This window comes from Pongo pygmaeus, chromosome 4, assembly GCF_028885625.2.
Source record: "Pongo pygmaeus isolate AG05252 chromosome 4, NHGRI_mPonPyg2-v2.0_pri, whole genome shotgun sequence".
Classification (NCBI taxonomy): domain Eukaryota; kingdom Metazoa; phylum Chordata; class Mammalia; order Primates; family Hominidae; genus Pongo; species Pongo pygmaeus.
In genome coordinates this window covers 170,795,609-170,819,366 of record NC_072377.2, presented here as the reverse complement: position 1 = coordinate 170,819,366, position 23,758 = coordinate 170,795,609, and the positions used below count along the sequence as shown (strand labels likewise).

At 35.3% G+C, this 23,758-nt stretch overlaps 1 long non-coding RNA gene and 1 pseudogene across 1 annotated transcript in view; one reads left to right on the top strand and one right to left on the bottom strand.

The window, feature by feature from the left end:
- LOC134739620 (uncharacterized) overlaps window positions 1-19,923 on the bottom strand; it is a 439,770-nt gene extending 419,847 nt beyond the window's left edge. Inside the window, exon 1 of the long non-coding RNA XR_010126459.1 lies at window positions 19,851-19,923. This is a non-coding gene — a long non-coding RNA (uncharacterized LOC134739620). The remainder of the gene's footprint in view (window positions 1-19,850) is intronic.
- On the top strand, window positions 14,784-15,146 carry LOC129036268 (CDGSH iron-sulfur domain-containing protein 1-like; annotated as a pseudogene).
- Window positions 19,924-23,758: the final 3,835 nt, after the last annotated feature.

Sequence of the window (23,758 nt, the reverse complement as noted above, 5' to 3'; positions counted from 1 at the left end):
GTGTTAAGAGCTGAGATTGGTCAGATGCAGTGGCTCACACCTGTAATATCAGCGCTTTGGGAGGCCGAGGCTGGCAGGTCACCCGAGGTCAGGATTTCAAGACTAGCCTGGCCAACATGCTGAAACCCTGTCTCTACTAAAAATAGAAAAAAAAAATCAGCTGCGTGTGGTGGCGGGTGCTTGAAATTCCACCTACTCTGGAGGCTGAGGCAGGAGAATCACTTCAACTGGGAGGCAGAGGTTGCAGTGAGCCGAGATCATGCCATTGCACTCCAGCCTGGGCAATAAGAGGGAAACTCCATCTCAAAAAACAAAAACAAAAAATAAAAAGTGAGATTGACCAAAATTAATCACAATTTGCTGTTCAAGAGTTTGCATGGAAATTGTTAAGTCTTCAATAAGCTCCAGAGTTTCAATGTAGTTACATCAGATAGTTCCCAGTGTAATTGTTGTCTAGATGGGAAGAGAAGATTTTGTGTTTCCTACACTGCCATCTTCCCAGAATTCTAGTCTCAGATATTTTGTTTTACAGACTAGGTCCACCAATATTTTAAGAAATAAATAGTTCCAAATTTATATAAGCTGTTTGAAAGAAAATGAGAAAATCTCCAAATTTATTTTATAATCAATTTATTATTAATTCTGGAACTAGACAATGACAAGAAATAAAAATTATAATCAAATATCACTGAGACACATAGATGTAAAAGTAATTATCAAAATATTAGAAGTCGAAGTGAACAATAAAACAAGGTAAGTTTATTGCAGAATGCAAGGATGCTTTTAGTAAAATATACGTCAATAAGATTTACTATGTTAATAAACTAAAAGAGCAAAAATATAATAATCTTATAGGTATTGAGTAAACATTTGACAGATTTCATGTCCTTTCATAATTAATACTATTGGTAAACCAGACCAAGATGGAAATTTCTTTACCTTGATAATAGGTATCTGTGGTACAATAAAAAACATTTCCAGAAGCAAATTCTGACACGTTATAAAATAGATAAAACATAAGGACATTACTGTGCTTTGTAAAATAAACTAGTCACAAAAAATAAATACTATATTATTCCACCTATGTATGGTACCTATCACAGTAAAGTTCGTAGAGACAGAAAGTAGAATGTTGGATTTGAGAGGCTGGGAGGAGGAGTAATGCTCAGTTGTTAATGCGTATCAAGTTTCAGTTTTGCAAGATAAAAAGAGTTCTGGAGATTGTTTATACAACAGATTGTAGTTAACACTACTGAACTTTATACTTAAAAATGGTTAAGATAGCAAGTTTTATTTTATGCATCATATATATATATATATATATATATATACACACACACACACACACACCACACACAGGTGTATACAAACAGAGAGATCTCCTTGAGTTATGATGGACCTATGTCCCAATAAATCCGTTATAAATCAAAATATCTTAAGTCAAAAAGGTATTTAATACTCCAGTAAATCCATCATAAAGTTGGAAATTATAAGTTGAATCATCATAAGTCAGGGACTGTCTGTATATGTAATATATATAGTCTTTGTCCCAGGTTTCTGGCACAAAGCTTCAAAACCCTTGGAGTTTCCTGAGTAAGAGAAGTTATGCTAATGAGTCTCCTAAGTATCATTAGTTATCTAATAAATCAAATCATGATAGAGGTCTTAGATAGCTTCAGGATGGGCACTGGTTAACAGAAAAACCAATCACATAATTAGAGACTTGAAACATTCAGCCTCCAGAATGGTAAGGGGACTGGAGGTTGAGTTCAGTCATGTGACCGATAATTTGTCCAACTTACCTATATAATGAAACACTAATCAAAGCCATAGACACTGCAGCTCTGGGAGCCTACTTATTGGTAAACATGCTGACATACTTAAAGGATGGCATGCCCTGACTTCCTGGGGATAAGCATTCCTGTTCATAAGATCCTTCCAGACCTTGCCCTACGCATTTCTTCACCTGGCTGTTCATTTGTATCCCTCACAATTAAATGGTGATAAGTAATATGCTTTCCTGAGTTTTGTGAATCATTTTAAGCAAATTATGTAAACTAAAGGGGTTGTGGGAAGCCCCAAATTTGTAGCTGGCCAGGCAGAAGTGTGAGTAGTCCAAGGACCCCAATTGCAGCTGGTATCTGAAGTACAGACAATTTTCCTTTAATTATAGGATCTGACATAACATCAGATAGTGTCAGAATTAAATGGAATTATAAAACACCCAGTTGTCAGATAACTGTTGTCAGAACACAGTGCCTATGAAAAAACTTACCATAATTTTTTTTAATGGTGAAATTTTGAAAATATTACCTTTGCAATGAGGGACAGAAGAAAAATCATGAATTGTATTAACCATGTTCTAGACTGAGCAGTCAACATGAAAAAAGAACAAATATGCATGTGGATTATAAAGTAAGAGAAGATATACTAATTAACCAATAGACAGTATGAGTGTATAGCAAGAAAACTCAAAATAAAATACAAATTAGAGTTTAGCAAAATAGCCTATACAAAAACAATATAAAAATCGAGTATACTGCTTTTGACAATAGAAATATCAATAGTAAGTATCTATAAATATTAAATATCAACAAAATCAAATGAAGGGGATTTCTGGGTCCAAAATAGTGGCACAGAAGCAAGCTGGCTTTATTCCCTTGCACAGACAACCAAAAACAAACAGTGCTGAGATAATCACCAGCCATTCCCAGAACACAAATTAGCATGATGACAAGACATTTCCCAGAGCCACCAAGAAGTGAAAAAACTCTTGAGCAGATGATGAAAAAACTGAACTTCCATATCCATGACACCCCTCCCACCAACCTTTTTGGTACCACACACACAGAATATTTTCCCCCAACTCAGCTTCTACAATTTAAAAAAAAAAAAAAAGTGAGAGTGAGATGTACAACCAGCTTCCTACCATCTTGGGTTACCTGCAGGAGATTTATCCCTGCCTCAACCTGTAGAAGCATTGGGAGTGCCTAAAGAGAGAAATATTTCTGAGCACAGTGAGAGACAAACAGGGTAGGTAATATTGCCATTTTCAGCCCTAAAATCTCTACTCTATAACTTGGCCAAAGGAGATGCCAAATCGTAGAGGCAGTTCATCAGAACCATGCCGTGGGAGATTCATTCCACAGGTTCCCTGGGCACAAACTCCTAGCTAGCCTTCTCAGACTGCTGAGATATCCCTTTTGTGACATACCCATTCAAGGATGTCTAGTACACTCTGACTGTGTACTAGAACTGAGGCAAACCTGGGATTAAGGTGCCACCTAGTGAAAAAGGAGGCAGTAACCTAGGAGGAAAAAAAAAAGAGAAAATACCAAGAGGTAAATTACAAAGAACCTCTAAGCAAACATATCCAATAAAAACCAAAACAAATGAGACAGAAAAGATAAATAGCTAATCCTTCAATGCAAACACATAGACATACATCCATAAGAAACAACAGGAAACAGGGAACCATGACATCCTCAAATGAACAAACGAAGAAACCAGTTCAACAAACTGGTGATATGTAAACTCTCTGAGCAAGAATTTAAATAGCAGTTTTAGAAAACTCAGTGAACTCCAAGATAATACAGAAAAGCAAAGTAGAAATTTAACAAATACATTTAATAGATTGAAAAACTTATAAAAATCGAACAAATCTTGGAATTGAGAAGTACATTTACTTAACTGAAAAAGTCATGAGAGACTCTTAATAGAAAGGATCAAGCACAGGAAAGAATCAGTGAGCTCAAAGACAGGCTATTTGGAAATAATCAGAGGAGAAGAAGAAAAGAATGAAAAGGAACAAAGATCACCTATAAAACACAGAAAAATCACATTAAAAAAACAAAATCTAAGAATTACTGTGTTCAAGAGAGATAGAAAGCTTATTTGGAGAAATAATAATTGAAAACTTTCCAAAACGTAAGATATAAAAATTGATGTAAAGTCAGAGAACATCAAACACATTTGGCTTAAATTAGACTATATCAAGGTATATATTAATAAATCTCTCAAAAGTCAAGGACAAAAAGGTGATCCTAAATGCAGTAAGAGAAAAGAAGCAAATGACTTATAAGTGGGGCCTCAATTCATCCGGCAATCCTCATTGTGGAAACCATACAGTCCAGGAGGGAGGAGGACAACATTTGCAAAATACTAATAGAAATCTGTCATTCAAGAATATCATATTCCACAAATCTACATTTCAAATATGAAGGAGATGTAAAGAATTTGCAAACCATAAGAGGCTGAGAGAATTTAACACCACAAGACCCATCTTACAAGAAATGCTAAAGGGAGTTGCTTCAATCTGAAAGGGGAAAAAAACACACTAGTATGCCAGAAGAAAACGTAAGAATGTATAAAACCCACTGGTAAAAATAAGTACACAAACAAACCCAGAATACTCTAATACTGTAATTATAGTGTGCAATCCACTTATAACTCTAGCATGAAGCTCAAAAGACAAATCTATCAAAAACAAGAATACCTACAGCAACTTGTTAAGAGGAAGGCAATATTAAAATATGTAAATTAACATAAAGATAAAATGTGAGGACGATGGAGTTAGTAAAGAGTTTTAAACAATTTTTGTTTTTCTTTCTTTTCTTTTCTGCTAGTTTTGAGATAGGTATCACTCTTTAACCCAGGCTGGAGTACAGTAGTGTCAACATGGATCACTGTAGCCTCAGACTCCCAGGCTCAAGTGATTCTCCCACCTCAGCCTCCTGAATAACTGGGACCAGAGAAACATACAACCATGCCCTGCTATTTTTTTTTTTTTTTTTTTTTTTTAGAAATGGGGGTCTCACTATGTTGCTCAGGCTGGTCTTGAAGTCCTGAGCTCAAGTAATCTTCCTGCCTCAGCCTCCCAAAGTGCTGGGATTACAGGCATGAGTCACCAAGCCTGGTTGTTTGTTTCTATCCTTAGTGACCTGAGATAAGTTGTCATTTCTTTAAAATATCTTGTTTTATCCTTAAGAGGTTTTCTGGTAAGCCTCATGGTAACCACAGCACAGAAACCTATAACAGATTTTATTCAAAGTAAAAAGCGAAATATTATATCATACTACCAGAGAAAATCACTTAACCAAAAAAGAAGACAGTAAAAAAGGAAAAAAAAAAAAAAAAAAAAAGGAGAGAGGAGTTACAACCATAAAACAAGCAACAAAATAGCATGTTTTTACTTATCAATAATAATACTAAATATAAATGGACTCAATCTCAAATTAAAGGATATAGAGTGGCTGAATGAATTAAGAAAAATGACTCAAATATGCTCGCTACAAGAGACCCACTTCACCTATAAAGACAAAGATAGACTGTGAGTAAAGCAGGCATGTAACTTGAAACCAAACAAGAGCAGGAATAGATACACTTAAATATAACAGCTTACAAATCAAAGATTATGAAAAGAGACCAAAAGGCCTCTATATAATGATAAAGGGGTTAATTCAGCAAGAGGATATAAAATTATTATTATCCATTAATCCAAAACCAGAGTTCCCAAGTATATAATGCAAATATTAATAGATTTAAAGGGAGAGATAGACTGCAACACAATATTAGTAGGGAACTTTAACATGCCAGTCTCAGTAATGGACAGATTATCTAGACAGCAAATCAACAAACCTAGGAGTTAAACTATATACTAAACCAAATAGGCCTAACATTTACGGAATATTTAATCCAACTGCTGCAGAATATAAATATCTTTCAACAGCACATGAAACATTCTCCAGAAAAGATTATATGTTAGGCACAAAACAAGGTTTAAACAATTCAAATAACTAGAAATCATATCAAGTATCTTTTTTGGCAGTGGAATAAAACTAGAAATTAATAACTAGAGGAACCTCAGAAACCACAAACACACATAGAAATTAATCAACATGCTCCCGAACAATCAATAGGTTAATGAAAAAAATTCAGAGATTAAAACATTTCTTAAAAAATGAAAATAGAAATAAAACATGCCAAAATTTATGAGATTCATCAAAGCAGTACAGAGAGGACAGTTTATAGCAATAGATGCCTACATCCAAAGCATAGAAAGGCTCCAAATAAACAACGTAATGATGAACTTCAAGGAACTAGAAAAGCAAGAACATATGGGACCACAAGTAGGTAAAAGAAAAAATAATAATAAAGGTCAAAACAAAAATAAACAAAATTGACTCTAAATCATGATACTGAAAATCATAAAATGAAGTTAGATTTTTGAAAAGCTAAACAACATTGACAAATCTTCAGCTAGACTAAGGAAAAAAGAAGAGAAGACTCAAATAAAATGAGAAATGAAAATGATATAACAACTGAGACCACAGAAATACAAGAATCATTAGGGACTATTATGAACAACTATATGCCAACAAATAGGAAAACCTAGAAGAAACTGATACATTCCCAGATGCATAGAACCTACCAAGATTTAACCACGAAGAAACAGAAACATCAAAAAACCAGTAATCAGTAATGAAATTGAAGCTCTGTTAAAAAGTCTCCCATTAAAGAAAATTCGAGGACCTGAAGCCTTTATTGCTAAATTCTACCAAACATTTGAAGAAGAACTAATACCAATTCTACTCAATGTCTTAAAAAAATTAGAGGAGAGAATACTCCCAAACTCATTTCATGAGGCCAACATTACCTCGATACCAAAACAAGACAAAGACATGGTCAAAAAAGAAAACTACAGGCCAATATAGTGGGTGAACATGGATGCAAAAATCTTCAACAACATCCTGGCAAACTGAATTCAACAACATATTAAAAAGATCATCAACCCTTATCAAGTGGGATTCATTATGGAGATACAAGGATATTTCAACATACACCAATTAGTAAGTGTGAAAGATCACCTTAACAAAATCAGGAACAAAAATCATATGGACATTTTAATGGATGCTGAGAATGTATCTGATAAAATTCGACATCATTTTAGATAAAAACCTTCAACCAACTAAGTATAGATGAAACCTACTTCAAAATAATAAAAGGTATATATATATATAAAACAACGATGTCCACTTTCATGACTTTTATTCAAAATAATACTGCAAATTCTGGCCAACCAGGTAAGAGAAAGAAAGAAAGGGCATTCCAATTGGTAAGAAAGAAGTAAAATTAGTCTTGTTCATAGACGACATGATCTTATACTTTTAGAGGAACCCAAAATCTCCTCCAAAACAACCTGTTAGAATGATAAACAAATTTGGTAAATTTGCAGAATACAAAATCAACATATGAAAAACAGTAGCACTTATATATACCAACAGCAAACAATCTGATAAAGGAATCAAGAAAGCATTCCCATTTACAATAGCTACAAATAATTTAAAATACATAAAAATCAATTTAGCTAAATAAGTAAAAAATTTATACAAGAAAAACAATAAAACCCTGATGAAATAAAATGAAGAGGACACACAAAAGTAGAAGGGTATATCATGCTTATGAATTGGGATAATATTGTTAGTGAAAATGAAAATTATACCCCAAAATATAGATTTAATGTAATCCCTAACAAAATACCAATAATATTCTTCACAGAAATAGAAAAAACAATTTGAAAATTTACATGAAACCACCAAAAAATACCCCAAATAGCAAAGGCAATACTGAGAAAAAAGAACAAAACTTCAGGAATCACACTACCTAACTTCAAAAAATACAACAACACTATAGTAACCGAACCAGCATGGTACTGTAATGAAAACAGACACATAGATCAATGGAACAAATTAGAGAACTCAAATATAAATCCACATATTTACAGTCAACTCGTTTTTAACAAAGGCACCAAGAACTTACAACAGGGCAAGAACCGCTTCTTCAATAAGTGGTGCTGGGAAAACTGGATAACCATACACAAAAGAATGAAACTAGATTCCTATCTCTCACCATATACAGAAATCAAACAAATCAAAGTAGGTTAAAGTTTTAAATATGAAATCTCAACTATGAAATGTCCAGAAGAAAATATACAGAAAATGCTTTAGGAAATTGGTCTAAGTGAAGATTTTATTGACAAGACTTTAAAAGTACAGGCAACAAAAAATACGCAAATGGGACTGTATCAAACTAAAAAGCTTCTGCACGGCAAAGAAAACACTCGGCAGAGTGAAGAGTCAACCTGTTTAATGGGAGAAAATATTTGCAAACCATTTATACAAGAAGCTAATATGCAGACTATATAAGGAGCTCAAATACATCAATAACAACAACAAAAAAATCCAATTGAAAAATGGACAAAAGTTCTGAATAGACCTCTCTTAAAAGAGGACATACAGCCAGGCATGTAGGCTTATGCTTGTAACCCCATCACTTTGGGAGGCCAAGGTGGGGGGGGGTGCATCACCTGAGGTCAGGAGTTCGAGACCAGCCTGGCCAACGTGGTGAAACCCCATCTCTGCTAATAATACAAAAATTAGCTGGGCCTGGTGGTGTGTGCCTGTAATCCTAGCTACTCAGGAGGCTGAGGCAGGAGAATCGCTTGAACCCAGGAGGTGGAGGTTGCAGCGAGCTGAGATCACGCCACTGCACTCCAGCCTGGGTGACAAGAGCAAAACTCTGTCTCCAAAAAAAAAAAAAAAAAAAAAAGGACGTACAAATGCATACTAATGGCCAAAAGGCATATAATAAAATCCTCAACATCAGTAATCACATGAAAAATGCAAATTCACATAACACGAGGTATCATCTCATTTCAGTTAAAATGGCCTTCATAAAAAAGACAGGGAATAACAGACGCTGGCAAGGATGTTGAGAAAGGGGAACCCTCATACGCTGTTGGGAATGTAACTTAGTACAGCTACTATGAGATATAGTATGGAAGTTCCTGAAAAAGTAAAGCTAGACCTACCATATGATCCAGCAATTTCACTCCAGGGTATTCATCCAAAATAAAGGAATTCAATAAAAAAATTGTGCTCCCATGTTTATTGAAGCCATATTCACAATAGCCAAATCATGAAATTAACCTTCATTGGTGAAGCGTCCACCAATGAATAAAGAAAGAAAATACGGTATATATACACAATGAATTATTCAGTCATTAGAAAAGAATAATATCTTGCCATTTGCAGCACTGTGGATGGAATGAGAGGTTATTATGTAAAGTGAAATAGGCACAGAAAAACAAATATCATATGTTCTTACTCATGTAGAAGCTTAAAAAGTAGATATCATGAAGATAGAGAGTAGAATGGTTATCAGAGGACAGGAAGGGTAGAGGGAAGAAAGGAATAAAGAGAAGGTGATTAATGGGTACAGGCACAAAATACAGTTTGATAGAAGAAATAAGACTTAGTGTTTGCTAGATCAGCAGAGTGACAGTAGTTTAAAATAATCTATTGTATATTTCAAAATAGCGAGAAGATAATTGTAATGTTTCTTACATAAGGAAAATATAAGTATTTAATTTGATGACTATTCCAGTTACACTGATTTGTTTCAAATTATATGAATATATTAAATTATATGTACCCCTAAAATATGTATATTATGTATCAATAAAATATAAAAAGATCAGATGAAAAGATATAATACGTATGAATTAGAAGACTCAATAGTATAAAGATGCCAATTTTTTACAATTGTCTTCTAAACTTTCTACAATTTGATTTAAAATATCACAGGAATGTTTATAAAGAAATTGACAATTTATTTCTAAAATGTATACAACGTTGGGATAGACAGAATTCTAAAGATGTCTCCCCGAGTTTTGTTTTCCTGCTTTAGTTCCTGGGACTATAAATGAGATACCATGCCTATGATTAGGTTACACAAACAAGTGGATTTTGAAGACATAATTAAGGTCACTAATCAGTTGCTTTGAGTCCATCAAAAAGGTGAATATAATCTAATCCTATGAGCACTTTTAAAAACACAAAACTTTTTTCTGGCTAGTAGCAGAATAAGTAGTTAGAAATTTGAATCAAGAGAGGAACTGACACACTGTTCCTAATTTTAGAGGTTCACGTGGAAAAGACCTGGAAACAGCCACTGTGAACTAAGAACAATCACTAGATTAAAATACAAAGATATTGGAATCTCAGTTACAGAACCACAAGTAAATAACGCCTACCAACAACAAGTATTAGCCTGGAAGATTTTTCCCCAGAGACTACAAATGAGAACTCAGCCTGGCTATTTCCTTGATGTCAGCCTTAAGCAGAGAACCAAGACACTCCATGCTGGAATTCTGACCTATAGAAGTCTACTAAATGGGTGTTATTTTAAACCAATAAATTCATATGCTACCAGGAAAGCCTAATACAGAAATGCAATAGTCCAAACGTATGTATGGCATTTTAAAACAAAAAGAATAAAATAGGACTAGACTTGGCCTATCAGAAATGAAGAAAATGATAAAAGCTATAGTAATTAAGAGAGTGTGATCATGCTGCTAATGCAACTAAAGATAATCCCCAGAAACTGACCCACTGATATTCTGAATTTGCGTTATCGTTCAGGTAGTATTGTACATAACTGAGGAAAGGAAGATCAATTCAAATAAATTGTGTAAGAATTCTTAGCTACCCATACGACAAAAAAAAAAATTCATTCAAAACTTCTTAATATACAGACAAATCTACTTTAGATAGATAAAAATTCTAAAATGTCAAAAGTCAAAACTATAAAGCCTTACAAAAAATATAGGTGAATACCTTTATGACCTTAGAGAAAGAGATTCTCAAACAAAACTGATAAAATATCATACAAAAAATATACAGCAACCATATTAAAACAATACAGCACTACAGAAGTAGGTACAGCCACAAAATCTTATGTTCCTCAAAAGATCCCTTTAAGAAAGAAAAGCCACAATTTTGGAATATATTTATAAAAGTAAAATGAAAACTACAGGTACTCAAAAAAAATAAATAAAAGAAACTCAAAGTCAGTTAAAAAAAAAGCCCAGAAAGTCAACGTTTTAAATAGGTAAATGATTAACAAATATTATACAGAAGAGAAAAAAAAATGGCAAAAAGAAGTTCTTCAACTATAAGGAAGGATATGCAAATTAAGATGAAAACAATATACTTTTTTTTTTTTGCCCATTATATTGGCACAAATTAACAAGTATGACAGTACCAAGTACTGGTTGGATTGTGTGTAAACATAGCTCTTACATACACACTGCAAATGAGAATGAAAATTGGCACCAATACTTTGAGAAATAATCTGACATTATTTTAGAACATTAAAGATACTCAAGCTGCAAGACTCAAGAACCCCATCATTAAAATATGCCAAAGCACCAGCTGAGCCTGGCTCCCAGTACAACTTATTTTCTACCTCACCTTCCTCTTTTCCTTCAAAAACTAAGTTCAAATGCCGCCTCTCTGCCTCTGCTCACCTAGTTCCCTTCTTTGCTCTTATTTTTTCCTTTTTCTTCTTTCCCTTTCTCTATGCACAAATCCTACCTATACATAAAAGACAGTTTAGTCTGTAACAAAAACAAGCATCCATCATTCAACAAACATATATTGAGCAGTCACTCTGTGCCAAGAATTGAGAGCATGACAATGAACTAGATAAACATGTCCTCTACTTTGTGTTTCTCGCTTTCCAAAAAGTGACTAGGTGGTTGGTGTGGAGACAATAAACCAGTAAATCAAATAAATTAAGATTGTCCCGAGAAAAGTAAATATGGTGATGTTATCTGGGAAAACAATAACTGTGGAAGTAGAAATGTATGTTAACTACAATGGGTCCTGAGGAAGTCAGTTTTAAAAGTCAGTTAAAAAAAAAAAAAAAAAAAAAGCCCAGTAAATCAACATTGTTAGGCATTTCCTTCCTTAAGATTCCAAACTTCTAGCCAGGTGTGGTAGCTCATACCTGTAATCCCAGCACTTTGGGAGACCCAGAAAGGTGGATCACCTAAGGTGAGGAGTTTGAGACCAGCCTGGTCAACATGGTGAAACCCAGTCTCTACTAAAAATACAAAAATTAACCAGGCGTGGTGGCAGGCGCTTGTAATCCCTACTTGGGAGGCTGAGGTGGGAGAATTGCTTGAACCCGGGAGGCAGAAGCTACAGTGAGCCGAGAATGTGCCACTGCACTCCAGCCTGTGTGACAGAGTAAGACCCCGTCACAAAAGAAAAAAAAATATTCCGAACTTCCAATAATATGCACACATATGTATGCAAACAGGCATGTGTACACACACGTCTCCTATTCAAGACTCTCAGCTTCTGATTAGTCCAAATTTGATTCATCATTCTGTTTGTAGTGAGGTACCTCACTATGCTACTCATAGGGAATAAATAAATACTAACTGAACAAATGCATACAGTAATTAGTCACTAAGTATCTTTCTTCTGTATTGCTAAGGTTGCAGTGCTCCCAGATGAACTGGGGTTGAAGCTTCTCTGCCTTCTCCAACATCATCTTCTGCCATAAAAGCTTGGTTGCCCTTTAGTCCTCCCCTGTATTGAATGGTTTGGAGGACATGGACATTTTTCTTTAAAAAAAAAAAAAAAAAAAAAAAAAAAACTCTGACACTGACAGAGACCTTAGGAATCTGAAGGCAAATTATAAATGAATGTTGGGGACCAACAAATTCTAATCAATGTACATAGATAGAGTTATCAGTTTGTGTTGTTCCTGCTCCTTTATCTACTAATAGGAATGTTTTAAAAATGCTTAGAGTAAAAATACTTAATTTTTCATTGTAATGGCCATATTTTTTATAAGTAATTCTATGAATTTCTGATCATTTATGCAGATAATACATTTATTTTTGAACCAGTAATATGTTTTCTATAAGATTTTCAAGCTCTCATTCTATGATAGTAAAAGTGCTTTCCAGGAATTTGATATTCATTTGTATACACCCTAGTTGTCTCTGAGATTGCTTATGTCTGGACTACACAAAATGGAGGGATTTCCATTTTAAAGTATTTGCCCTGTTACAAAGCAAAAATGTTAAAAACCCACACAAAACCCAAAAAGGAAATCTTTAATATTTTTAATTTTCACTCTTTTATGTAACTGAAGTTAAATTATTTTCATATGCTCATTATTCTTTTGTAGTTGTTATGCTTTGAGATCTATTTACCACGTTGACCCTTAAAGAAAAAGACATTGGTTCTTTTAAAATTGATCCTTAATTTTGGAATTTTAGAAAAGTATTTTCTTAATTTGTTATTTGTCATTTAATTTGGCTAATGATTACTTTTTGATGTATAAATGTTTATACATTTTAATTCAAATATGTTGATCTTTCCCTTGGTGATTTGACTCCGTTGCTTGAATGCTTAAAAAGTTTGTTTATGCCTAGAAGTCCAGAGATCACAAAAAGTAATTATCTAAATTATCATTTCGTTTTTGTAAGATTTCAGCTTTACATTTACTCTAAGTTGACGCCTTTAGTCTATGATTTTAGCTTGTTTCCCCCGTGATTTTGTTATGTGATGTCAAAGTGAGTCTACGTTTTTGTCCCTCCTAAAGACACTCAATAACTCCATTTATTTAGTAATTCTTTTGTGAAAGCTTTGTGATATTTTCTTTCTTTTGAGATGCAGCCTCACTCTGTCGCCCAGGCTGGAGTGCAGTGGCACTATCTCGGCTCACTGCAACCTCCGCCTCCCGTGTTCAAGTGTTTCCCTTGCCTCAGCCTCCGGAGTAGCTGGGACTACAGGCTCCCACCACCATGCCCAGCTAATTTTCTTTTGTATTTTTAGTAGAGACAGGGTTTTGCCATATTGTCCAGGCTGGTCCTGAACTCCTGACTTCAGGTGATCCGCCTGCCTTGGGCTCCCAAAATGCTGGGATTACAGGTGTGACCCACCGCGCCCAGCCTGTGATATTTTCTTTTTTTCGTTTTCTGTTTTTTGTGGGGTTTTTTTGTTTTTGTTTTTTTTGTTTTTTTTGTTTTTTGAGACGGAGTCTCGCTCTCGCTCAGGCTGGAGTGCAGTGGCGCGATCTCGGCTCACTGCAAGCTGCGCCTCCCAGGTTCACGCCATTCTCCTCCCTCAGCCTCCCGAGTATCTGGGACTACAGGCACCCGCTACCATGCCCGGCTAATTTTTTTGTATTTTTAGTAGAGACAGGGTTTCCCCATGTTAGCCAGGATGGTCTCGATCTCCTGACCTCGTAATCCGCCCGCCTCGGCCTCCCAAAGTGCTGGGATTACAGGCGTGAGCCACCGCGCCCGGCCGATATTTTCTTAATTGGACACATATTGTCTTCATAGGCATGCACACATGTCTATGTTTCTGTGTTTTCTGCTCACTCTCTCTCGATATGCTTATATGTACTGCTGTTCAATGTATGTCTCTTTAATATGCTTCAACATATTTAGAATATATTTTGAAATACGTTTTAAAGCATACTTAGTCACTTAAGTTATATTTCTCTTTTATGGCATGTTGATATATTTTGGCAATGTAGATAGTTTTATCTTTTTGACAAATCTTTCCTCAACTAAATCACCTGTTTGTTTAATTATTGTCACTAAGAACTACAAGCAAATACAAAAATAAAAAAAAACCTTCCTGGCAATTTTAAAAATAATGATTGTCATAAAACAACGTATAGCCCTAAAAATAAACCTTTCTTCAGAAGTCAAAGAATTCCTAAGTTAAACTTTACTGTTCTTTATCAAATGACTTAATGTTTGAGTTATGGATCTAAAGTATGCCCATAAACAGGTCACTTGAAACCTGTGGTAAGCGAGCAGTGCCCTGGCATCCCTCCCCAGAATGCTTTTAAAACTACCATGTTGGTGCTCGGTATCCTAGTGCACACGCCTTGCAAGCGTGGGCGCCATGAGTCTGACTACCAGTTCCAGCGGAGGAGTTGAATGAATCATAGCAGTTACCATTGCTGCTGGGACAGCTGCAATTGATTATCTAGCTTACAAAAGGTTTTATGTTAAAGATCATCGAAATAAAGCTATGATAAACCTTCACATCCAGAAAGACAACTCCAAGATAGTACATGCTTTTGACATGGAGGATTTGGGAGATAAAGCTATACAATACTGCCATTGTTGGAGGTCCAGAAAGTTTCCCTTATGTGATGGGTCTCACACAAAACACAACGAAGAGACTGGAGACAATGTGAGACCTCCGATCATCAAGAAAAAAGAAAAATGGGCACTTTTCATGATGCAAATCGAGTTGTTGTGAAGTTACCTGATTGTTTAGTGAGAATAAATACCACCTCTGTGAAATTCACCTCCCCTGGGTTCTAAATGTGGTATATTGCAAACTGCAGCTTTCACGTTCGTGGCACTTGTCTTAGTTGTTGAAACATCGTGGTGCACATTTGTTTAAACAAAAAAAAAAAAAAAAAAAGGAAAAAGGGAAAACCAACCTCATGGCCTGTGAGTTATTTTGGTCTTGTAAGGATCCGTTTCTTTAAAGTATTGACATATAGAGTTGTATCTTATATAGAACATAGTTGTATCTTAAAGTCAACACATTAAATTATTCCCAAAATTAAAAAAAAACCTACTATGCCACTCTCCAATATTTTTTCAATATAATGAGTAAGGTGTTAACGAGGGATTGAATAGAACTAAATGCCCATTAAATAATATGGGATCGCCATTACAGGAAAAGTGTCATTATTTTGCATTTAGACCATTCCTAGCAACAACAGAGAGGCAAGGGGGTGGGGAAGGAAACTAAGGAAAGGAAGCTGGGAAAGACAGGGAAATGGCAAGAAAGCTGAAGTGGATTGTAGATGTGGGCTTTTGAAAGGAACTGATGAGAGGTGATCCTCAACACTGCAGCTTTCAGAACTTCAGGCATCCCTGCCCCCAAAGCGGAGTGGAGAAGAGAATTATAAATCAAGCATAGTACCCTCTTATGTAGATGTTTTATTCTAACAAGGAGTGTTGCACTTAAATATAATGCTGTTTGCTTTGTGCAAAACTGAAACTGAAACATTTGTAAAGGTTTCTTTGTACTGTTTCTAATCTATAATTTAACAGATTTGTTCCACCAGAACAAACATTTGCTGAATGTCATGGAAATGGTTTTGAAAAGTATAAGTGTCAGCAAGATCGCCTCTGAACACAACACTTGAACAAAGCAGCAACTATATACTGAACACACAGACCCACCCACAAAATGGGCAGTGTTTCAGCTATAGACAGTGTCTCACCCATGGTGGTATTCTTTCAAATACTTTCCTTTTTTCTGTCCTTAGGACATGCCTTCAAACTCTTCCACAAATTCTGCACAAGCAAGAGGTATTAATCACACAAATCTACATGTCCATTTATCCAGAATTTTGTCTATGATCCATCCTTTGAATAACTTATACTCTTGACCTTTCTGATCAATAAGATGAATGATAAAGGCAAAGGCTTGTGGTTTACATCTTCGTAGAAATTGCCGTCTCTTCTGAGTAGTTAAAATAAATAATTCCTTTGGTGTTATTCATTGCCTCCTGCAAGCAATATTTGTATGTGTGTGGGAGCGAGATGCACTGTATCTTCTTACCTTTGATGTTTGGTCTTGTTTTGGGGCTGCTCTTTTGACAAGCTTTCAAAAGCCCCCTACTATGAATGTCGAATTAAGTACCCTTATAAATATGCATGAACATAAACCTCATATACTCATTTTTGTGGCTACTCACTGCGCTGGGTTGCCCTGGAAGCCATTCCAAATGGTTTTGATTTTGCGTTTGAGATTCTTAATGGTGGTAATTATCTGTTGCAGCCATGCAGTACCAAATATGATGCGTGTTAGAGATACTTTAAAAAATAATAATAAAAGCAACTAAAGATGCTAATTCCCACATTTTAGTTCCTACAGGGCAATTAGCCCCTAGTAATGATGTTTATATTTATATGCAAATGTTTCAGGAAAAATGAATCTTAACAGAGACTTCATATCAATACTATTGGGAGATGAGAGCATTCCATCTGTCTGTAGAAAATGCCTGCCATTAGCTCTACATGCAGCCTATTTCTGTAATAGAAACTATTTAATATTAAGTAATTCATTCTTCATTTTGTATTTTCCCTTCCTTCTGTTCTTTTATTAAGACTCTTAGCTAATGTACAGTATGTGCAGCTCTTCAGGGCCTACACATAGGTGCCTTGCCACATTTTTTTCTGAGTATCATATGTTCCTTGAATTACTACCTAACATACTCACCATTACTTATTTTGAAATAATAATCTAGTAACCAAAGCAGGGTTCTCAGGGGGCACTCATTGGTTAACATCCTCTGATGTAGAAATTACAACAACATACATAGACGGAAATGTAATGAAGAAGCAAAGTTCTAAATTACAGCTGTAGCTTTTGACTAGCTTCTGGCTAACAGAAAAAAAAAGTGCAAGAAAAATTGCTTCTTCTTGCACATGTGAGGAAATTGAAGCTTTAAGACATCTCATGAACTCCTTGTCTAGTCAGAGTTAGGAAGCAGGCTCAGTCTAGAATCAGCCTCATTTTGCAACACTTTCTACTCCAAGACAATCTCAATATGGAGGGTCCTGTCATAACTAATCATTTTTTCTGTATTCTTTTTGTTTCCACAAGACATTTTAAACTACTAATTGTCAATTCAGTTGCTTGGGTAGTGTCACTGAATATACTGCTTATCTTAGATATATTCTTTTGCAGAGGAATAAAGTGCACATCTATTATATCATTTAAGTATCATTATTTTGCTACATGTTTGATTGAGATCAGCAAAGAATAGGGCTTTTTTTCTTCTGTAACTACTAGAAACAGAATCTCTAACTCCAATATTACATAAGACAGAATTGTTAACTGCGTATAGAATTACAGAGTTCTACCTAATACTGTGAAAATGCTTAAGAGTTCAAATTTTATTTAGGATAATGAAAACAAGGGGAAAAAAAGGCAAATAGCAGCATAGTAAGAATATGGTGTTTTATTTACACCATCTCTATGGTAAAAATTCCTTTAAGAATAGTAACATGTAAAGGCAAGCGTAGAAATTGGTGAATCTACTATGCTTAATCAAATTTAGGTATATGGTAATTACTTACAGCTTTCCATAGTAAAAGATGTACCCATTTGACATTTGTCTTTTTCCCCTTTAACCAAGAACAAAGAAGCAAACCACCCCCAAATTTCTAAATAAGACCAAAATACCTCAAATAGTACTATATTTCAAAACACAGATGCTCATTGTCACTCCCTGTCAAAACCTGGAATGAAGAAGTCTGGGAAAGGGAGAAATTCAGCAACCTGCCAGTGGAAAATCTCATTAGAAACTCTAGAGATTTATCTGTCACTCTGACAAGATAATTTGATTTTAAATTTCATCACTGCTAGCCCTAATTTTAAAAATTAAATTGGAAAAAAAAGTGACTTCTTCTTCTCCCATATAATGAATAATAGGATAATATAAATCAAAATCAAGAGTGCCATTAATCAGAAATTACAAGAAAAAAATTGAAAAATTTTCAGGTTTGAGGGAAATAGAAAAGAAGTCCTCCTCCCTCACTCGTACCCACCAATCATGGAACTGGAATGAAAATCATTTAAAAGAGTTTCCTTATGCGGTTCAATTTAAAGCTTCAAAAGTTATCTTATCAATGCAGAATTTTAATACTTTCTTACAAAGTCCGGACTCTTTCAAAGGAGCAGCACTTATCCAAACCCCATCCTGAGCCTTTTTTACTGCATCACTGTCCCAATTCATTCCTGAATGAGTGTTTCAGACAGTAGACACAACACAGTAAGATGTCATAAAAATGCCTTTATTTTCAGGTGTGTTACAGTTAGCCAAGAAGCTAAAAATAAACCTTATAAAAATCCAGTCCCTTCTCTTCCTCAAGAAAGAGACAAACAATTTAATGCCAGTGATTGATACACCTTTAAAAGTTGATCTACTTGAAGATCATCTTTTGCTTTTGCAGTCATATTTCTGTGTGGTATCTCAGAACTCAAGTATGCTCAGTTTCAGGGAGATCATCAAACAACTCATTAAACAGAATAGAATTCTATCCAAACCAAAATGCAACAAAGTGCCATAACTTGAGGATTGCTTTTTACATCTTTAGATGACCTACTTCATACACTTGCCAAATATTACAATTTCTAAAGAATGAAGATTTAATGTCAGCTTGCTTGTTAGGGAATTGAGTTCAAGAAAGGTGAATGGCAGAATATTTTAATATGAAGTTGAGAAGTCAGGGGCGCCTACTCTCTAGCCTCTCCATTTAGCAGAACCAGCTCTGATTGGCTCATTTTCCGAAAGGATTGCCTCCTGGAATGTTTACTTTTTCTTTAACGGAACTGCGTTTCTCATGCCTGGTACTTGTCACTCTTTAAGTCCTAGTTTCAAGTCTCTCCCTGCCACATTTCTTACAGGTAAATGAATGAAGAGACAAACTATATTCCATTACTTAGTAAAACATCACTGTGATTTCCTGTAGGAAGTAGGCCAACTGTGAAATAGCCTCTCTCTTAACTGAAACTTAGAACCAAAATGCTTCACACAATTTAATATTTGCACGCTTTAGACTATCCTGGTTCTACTCTCTGGGACACCAAGATATTTCAATGATTTAGTATATTAATATTTTTCAAAAAGTGGTCACACTTCCTACTTGGCAATCTAGGCAGATAAAGACTTTCAATAACGCTTTTCAATATTTAGTGGTAAACGCGTGTAGATTCGTATATATGTACATGTATATGCATTTTGTGTATGTTATATAAAATGTGATACAAAATCTAATAAATGATAATAGTTCTATCGCCAAATATGAATCAAAGAAATTGGGCTAAAAATGTGAATTAGCTTTATTCTTCTTATAAAGAAAATCCAACAGTAATTATTTTAAACATTGACCTTGTGTCTTGCCCAGATTTTAAAAGCTTAAGGAAAGTATTTACCTTACAAAGTTCTTATGGTTCCTCTCATGACTGGGTGATTTCTCGGGACACCTGCCTGAGTCCTCATAAGCAGTGTGGCTTCAACAGCAACTTCTCACCTGTTACAAAATGTTAAATTTGGAATTTTTAAAAAATTAGAATAAAAATATTTTCTTTTCAAATTTTACATTTATATGTCAATAAATGTTTAAAGATATAACTGCATATATATAGGATTTAGAGTATAAATCAATTCCACAACCTTTTTCTTTTTCCTGGTAATTTGTCACATATAATAAAACATAGATCATGGAAAAGTAATATGAAAATAATTGCATAAAGATATGTACTTTTAAAAGGCCTTCATCAGAGATATTCAGCTCTTATTTTCAGGAACAAGCTCCTCAAAGATTTCACCTTCACCTTGAACATAGCAGTGACAAGCCAGTCAAGGTCCACCGAATCCAATTAGAGCAGTTTTCTGGGAAAGGAATTGTGCTTCTTGACAATATTAGGGCAAAATACTGTGTCAACTGTTTTAACCGTAAGGAGGACAGTGGTAGCTACAATCATCTTTAGTCTGTGGCTTAAAACTGTGTCATAAAGCAATGACAGGCACAAAATATCTGTCAAGCTCTATTGGAACCAGTCACTGGCTGTTCCGCCCTACAGGCTGTGGGTTGTATATCCTGCTGTGTAAAATCAGAATGTTTTAGGGGTTAGAAATATTCAGAGCAGTGGACAGAGAAGTCACCATTGTCTGTCATAACTTAAGAGGGGTAATATTCTGCGAATCTTATTAAAAAAAGGACTTTAAAAAAATTTACCAATTCAGAGACCTGAAAAAGGCCGGGCGCGGTGGCTCACGGCTGTAATCCTAGCACTTTGGGAGACCAAGGCGGGCGGATTGCCTAAGCTCAGAAGTTCAAGACTAGCCTGAGCAACACGGTGAAACCCCGTCTCTCCTAAAATACAAATAATTAGCCAGCCGTGGTGTCCTGCGCCAATAGTCCCAGCTACTCAGGAGGCTGAGGCAGGAGAACAGCTTGAACCTAGGAGACGGAGGTTGCAGTGAGCCGAGATCACGCCACTGCCCTCCAACCTGGGAGACAGAGCTAGACTCCGTCTCCCCCAACTCCACCAAAAAAATAAAATAAAATAAAATTAAAAACCTGAAAGGTACCCACTTTTCTCTCACTCCATTACTTCAACAAACCCTGACAAATCCACCTCCTAAATGTCTCCTCTTTTGCCCCTCCCATTACATACTTCCTGCCATTTCCCTCACAATCTCACTTCCCACTAGCAAAATTTTTCTAACTGACTGCCCTTCCTCAGGCCTCTAAACATTCCAACCTTTGGCTTATTCCATATCAGCAATACTTTAAGCTGAGAATCTTAAGGAGAAATAAAATATTCTTTATGATCTGGCCTTGGTCTATTTTGCAGACTCATCTACTGAGGGTTTCTATCCTTTCCCAATTTATTTTGAGGTCCAGCAATACCAAGCCCCATTCAGCCTACAATGACATCTTGCATGTATTGTTTAGTATGCCCTTTCAGCCACCTAGAAAAGTTCCCATTGCTCATCTAAGCCCTATGTTGAGATGTTACCTTCTCATAGGCCTTTCCACTTTCAACTCCTGAGAAAGTTAATCTCTCTGTCTTCTAAGATGCCTCTGTAGCTCTGTCTGTAAGTGTGCTTGTCTGTCTAGATGTCTATCATCCCTAATGGAATGAGAATCTTTTGGTCTAAGACCTATAGCATTTGGTCTCAGTTCTGAAATACCCAGCACAGTGCCTGATCTATAGAGGAAATGTGTATTAGATTGAATATACCGTCTCTTTACTTGCTTTTTCCTATAACACTGGAGATAGTTTCTCAATGCTGGGCATTCCCAATGCTTAAAGATCCCTTGAAATTAAGTCCAGATGTGGGGCAGTAGGTGGCTGAGGCCCTAATATTTTGATTCTGTAGTTGCACAGAGTATGTCTCCAAGTGATTAAATCACCCCACCTCCATTATGCTATGGTCTCCAAAAACTGCTCAGAATAGTCACAAAATGGAGTTTGGGTTCTTTAAAATGCCTTAGGAGAAGTAAGAGTTATTGGAATAAAGTTCTCAGTTTGAACAAGAAATTTATTCACATGGCCTAAAAAACCATGATTGATTAACTACCGTGGATGATACTTTTAGAAGTCTATGTAGAAAAGAAAAAAAAATTGCTTTATTTTAAATGTCCAAGGGCCACCCAATTATACATAGGCAAGTCCAATGTATAAATTTCTTCCTCCCTGGATTTAATATCCATAGGTACTACAGGATAGATATTTGTTCTCATTAGGTTAATATTTTCACAGCTAATATTTGGTAAATAAAATCAATGAAACATCTATGCTAGGTTTTGTTTGTCCATGTTAAAGAGGGCCGAATGGAGTGAATCACCTAATTATACCAATCCCTTCACTTGCTATTACATGCTGGACATGAAGTTCTAATATCAATATAAGCTGCATTTGATCAACATGCAGGAGGAATGCAAAGGCACTCTCTGGTTTTTGTAATGCTCTTTTCTACCTTTCGAAATTGAGTGGCTTTAAATAATCCTCCTGAAACTTCACACCTCACACCCCTTCAAAGCCCAATGCTCACACATGGTAGCATTAGAGGAAGGATTATTAAAGACCCCCATTGGAACTGTGGCCTATTCATTTTCTGTGTAAACCATGGGGTTCCTGTGCAGACAGTGATGTGCCAACACGAACCCAGACAGCTGCTGTACTAAAGCTGCTCTGAGTGCAGGTGGGGAAACAGCTTGTGATATTAACAAGACTAGATCCTTCTTGTGGCTTTTCTATAGCCTTTATTTAAAATACAGAAAAATGCTTTCAAAGACTTATTTATAACTGTATCAAGCACAGATTGCACCAACATTATGCTGCAATGAGCACATGTGTTATTCATACTGATATTAAGTATTTTTCTTTTTTGAAATAGCCAAAGAGAAAAAACATGTTTCCTGACGATGGTTTCAGATAGGAGCTACTAAAATCATATCAATGAAACAAACTTGGGTGAAAATAGCGTTTTTGGAATTTAAAAAAATCATGAAAACAAACAAACAAAAAGATTCAGTGTAAACAGAGAAATTGAGACATAAGAAATGAATTTTTTAAACAAAGGTTTTATGAATATCACAGCTGTCACATGCATTTTTTTCTCCTTCATATAAAGATCATAATTAAATTAGATTTGAATGTTCCACATCACTATGGGCTTGTATTTTTTCTAACTCCTCAATAAGCCTGAACAGAGTTCTTAATATTGAAAACTTACTAATTGTTTTCCCTGAAGTTTTACTAAGCTCCTACTATGTTCTACAGCTCTGTTAAGTATTATGACCAACATAAAGACGTCCAAGCTATGTTTTTGGCCTCCAAAAATTTATACCTCTTTGGAAAGAAAGAAATGTTCATTAAGTGTTTATAAGCATAAAAAGGGGCAAACATTTTAAAAAGAAGTTATGAGCCAAGTGATGTGGGCTCTGCCACTTAGTGCACAGTCTTCAGAAATTTATTTTAAATCTCTGGCCTCAGTTTACTTATCTTTCAAATGAGGATCAAACCATTATCTAACTTATAGGTTTTCATCAAGTATTAAAGGAGATAATGCAAGCAAAATGCTGTGAAAGGATCTTGGCACATAATAAACATTTAGGAAATAGCTGTTATTACTGTATGATAATTCATAGAAGATGGGGATTATTTGGGGATGACATTGACTAAGGAGCTACATAGAAAAAATTTATTGCATTCAGAGCATTGAAAATATTTATTTGATTTAGTCACTGAAGGAGAAAGCGGGCATCTCAGGTCTAGGAAAAATATTGAACAAACTTTATGTAACTATGAATGAGCCAGTTGTACAT